The sequence below is a fragment of the Dipodomys ordii genome, unplaced genomic scaffold (assembly GCF_000151885.1).
Source record: "Dipodomys ordii isolate 6190 unplaced genomic scaffold, Dord_2.0 Scaffold64, whole genome shotgun sequence".
Taxonomy (NCBI): Eukaryota; Metazoa; Chordata; class Mammalia; order Rodentia; family Heteromyidae; genus Dipodomys; species Dipodomys ordii.
The window spans coordinates 494,224-498,363 of NW_012267280.1; the positions used below are offsets into that span (position 1 = coordinate 494,224).

The 4,140-nt window shown below is 41.0% G+C and overlaps 1 pseudogene; it reads left to right on the top strand.

Moving 5' to 3' along the window:
• The first annotated feature begins 293 nt into the window (after positions 1–293).
• LOC105990390 lies at positions 294–1,305 on the top strand (annotated as a pseudogene).
• The last annotated feature ends 2,835 nt before the right edge of the window (positions 1,306–4,140 follow it).

Below are 4,140 nucleotides of genomic sequence, written 5' to 3' on the forward strand. Positions count from 1 at the left end.
CAGCAGCCTCAGAATATATGTTCTTCTCAGCAGCACACGGAACATTTTCCAAAACAGACTACATTTTAGGTCACATAGTAAATTTGTCCAAATTCAGAAACATTGAAGTTATGCCCTGAATTCTCTCAGACCACAAGGGAATAAAATTAGAACTTAACAGCAAAAGTCAACAGAAAAAGTCTTGTAACACATGGAGGCTGAACAACACTCTGTTGAATAACCAGTGGGTCAAGCAATAGATTAGCGGTGGTTCCAGTAGGGATGGAAGGAGGAAGCAGTGAGCATGAGTCCCGGGCGTGAGCCGCTGCTGCGGGAGGGTCGGTGGCAGGAAGGCGATGGCGGATATCAACAAACTCAACATCGACAGCATCATCCAACTGCTGCTTGAAGTGAGAGGGTCCAAGCCAGGTAAGAATGTCCAGCTGCAGGAGAATGAAAACAGAGGACTGTGCTTGAAGTCCCGCGAGATCTTTCTCAGTCAGCCTATCCTAGTAGAACTTGAAGCACCACTCAAAATATGTGGTGACATCCACGGGCAATACTATGATTTGCTTCGACTTTTAGAATGCAGGGAATTCCCGCCAGAAAGCAACTATCTCTTTCTGGGGGACTACGTGGACAGGGGGAAGCAGTCCCTGGAGACCATCTGCCTCTTACTGGCCTACAAGATCAAGTACCCCGAGAAGGTCTTTCTTCTCAGAAGCAACCACGAGTGCGCCAGCATCAATAGAATTTATGGGTTTTATGGTAAATGTAAAAGAAGATACACATTAAACTATGGAAGACTTTCACAGACTGTTTGAACTGCTTGCCAATAGCAGCTGTCATGGATGAGAAAATATTCTGCTGTCATGGGGGCTTATCACCAGATCTCCAATCTATGGAGCAGATTCGGCGAATTATGTGACCAACTGATGTACCTGATCAAGATCTTCTTTGTGATCTTTTGTGGTCTGACCCCGATAAAGATGTCTTAGGTTGAGGTGAAAATGACAGAGGCATGTCCATCACTTTGGTGCAGAAGTGGTTGCCAAATTCCTCCATAAGCATGATTTGGACCTTATTTGTAGAGCCCATCAGGTGGTTGAAGACGGATATGAATTTTTTGCTAAGAGGCAGTTGGTCACTCTGTTCTCTGCGCCAATCTACTGTGGAGAGTTTGACAATGCGGGGGCCATGATGAGCGTGGACTAGACGCTGATGTGTTCCTTCCAGATTTTAAAGCCTGCAGAGAAAAAGAAGCCGAATGCCATGAGATCTGTCACGCCACCCTGCGGTATGGTCACAAAGCAAGCAAAGAAATAGTGTCGCCCTGCCTCTCAGTCAGGACTTGTGCCATAGAATTATAGATAGCCTTCATTTTTCAGACCGCATATGCATGCCGGTTAACCTGCTCAGATAGACCTGTGCTGTGGGCCCTCCCCTCTTCAACTTAAGGATGGCATTTGCTAGTTATAACAGTAAGTGAAAGAAAAATGATTTTGTTTTTAAATACCCTATTCCTTTTGTAAACAACGTTAATGATGGTGTTAAAGCTGTACACCCAGGATAGTTTATCCTGTCGGAGGAGTAAGTGTACAATTGATTTTTTTTTAATTCAGTGCAAACCATGAATAGTGTAAATGCTCATTTTCTTTAGGATATAAAGAGCCCTAGGGTGCTCTGAGTCTGTACATGTTACTGTCATGAAATGCATACTGTTGATATAAACCACTGTGAACATATTTTTTATTTTCAGATTTTGTTTCAAAGGGATTGCTTTCTCTCCTTGTCTTGTCCTGTGCACCAGAGTCCCCTAGCTCTGACAGCAGGACTGTCCTGCACCTCCAGCCCCTCTGCTAGGGTGTGCATTACGAAAGCACAGCCCTCCTGTACTCCTTTTGACAACTGAAGCCATTCTTTAAATGCCTGGGATTCTGAAAGCCAAATACTCCACCCCTCAGCATGGGGCATGCAGGAGGAGGGAGCACCAACAGCTGCCCCCTGCTAGGGCCCAGGGAAGCTTTGGGTTTTGAATAGCAGATAGTAATAGAGTACTGTTTAAACTATTAATGATTAAAGTTAATAACATTTTGTACGATTTCCATATAGTGTATTCATTAAGTAATCTTTTTACAGTTAGATCGGGCCTGAACTCGTCCATTCAGAAAGATTCAAATTATACAAACAATACTGTTCTGTAAGAGTGACACATTATGCTTTCTTTGGCCTCATTCTTTATCCTTCAGTGAAGTTGAGGCTTGTCAGTCAGAAAAAAGGAAATAATTTGCTGTCCAAAAGTTTATACAGAACTCACAGTGTCTATAACTTTTTTAAACTAAGATCAGTTAAAAAGAAATGTTTCAACAGATGACCATGTACAATACCATGTGATAAAAATTGAGACTTATTCAAAGCAGTCACCCTGAAAACATTACAGGAGGGGGTAGAAGATATCCTAGGCCTCTTTGGCAAAGGCTGAAATTTTCTTAATAGAGACCCGGAAACACAAAAAATCAAAGAAAGGTTGGACAAATGGGATTGCTTAAAGTTGCAGAGCTCCTGCATGGCAAAGGACATAGCTAGCAAGATCAATAGAAAGTCCACCAATTGGGAGAAGATCTTCACTAGCCATACAACGGGCAAGGGTCTCATATCTAAAATATATCTGCAACACAAAAAATTAAATCCCCCAATAACAAATCTTCAAAGAAACAACTGCCCAATAAATAACTGGGATAAAGACTTAAGAGAAACTTCTCTGAAGAGGAAAGAAGGATGGCCAATAGACACAAGAAGAAATGCTCAATCTCCCTAGCCATAAAAGAAATGCACATCAAAACAACATTGAGATACCACCTTACCCCAGTTAGTATGGCTAAAATCAAGAACTCTAACAACAGATGCTACAGGGGATGTGGACAGAAGGGACCCTTACTGCATTGTTGGGGGGACTGTAGTCTTGTTCAACCACTTTGGAAAGTAGTATGGAGGTTTCACTAAAGACTCAACATAGAGCTCCCCTATGACCTAGCAATCCCATTTTTGGGCATTTATCCAAATGTTCACAACCAAGACCACACTAAAGCTATCAGCATGACTATGTTTATTGCAGCCTTATTTGTCATTGCTAAGATATGGAACCAACCCAGATGGCCCTCAGTAGATAAATGGATCAAGAAAATGTGGTATATATACACAATGGAATTCTATGCCTCCATCAGAAAGAATAACATTGCCCCATTTGTTAGGAAATGGAAAGACTTGGAAAAAATTATATTAAGTGAAGTATGCCAGGCCCAAAGAAATTTAGGTCTCATGGTTTCCCTTATTTGCAATAACTAGTATATGTCTGAGTCAAGCAGAAAAGGTCAGATAAGTTGATGTTAGGGAAATAAACCCTAAGATATGTATTCAGATTTTTTTCATTCGATTATTTCTAACACATTTATAAGATTATTTCTTTGTTGCTTTGTATGTCCCTCCCCCAAGATATAACCCCTGTTTTCACTGTATTTGGTGTCGGTATAATTTGTGGAGGGGAAGTGGAAAAACAAATCATTTAAATAGAGAAACAGGTGGACCCATTGCAACAATGAGATGTAGAGGTTGTTATGTTGAAAATGAACTTTACAACTTTGGTGGGGTGGGGGAGGAGGATTGGGTGGGGGCTGGGGGGAGGCTAGAAGGGATTGGAAGGGAAAACAAAGGAGGAGGCTACAATGCTTGATAAGAAATATACTCATTATCTTGCTCATGTAATTTTAACCCCTCTGTACAGTATTTCCACAATAAAAAAAATAATAATAAAAAGAGATGCTGGTGGACCCATTGCAACAATGAGATATACAAGATATTATGTCGAAAAACAAAATTTTTAAAAAAAGTTGGCAAAGGGGGGAAAGGAGGGCAGGGATGGTAAAGGGAAACAAAATGATGAGGAAACAATGCTTGATAACAAAGGGACTCATTGATGAAGGTCGTGGAAAAATTAGGAATCCATGGAACATTCCTCAATACAATAAAGGCTGTATATGACAAACCTACAGCCAGCATTATACTTAATGGTGAAAAACTAAAGCCATTTCCTCTTAACTAAAGCCATTTCCTCTTAACAAGACAAGGATGTCCACTCTCTCCACTTCTCTTCAATCTAGTATT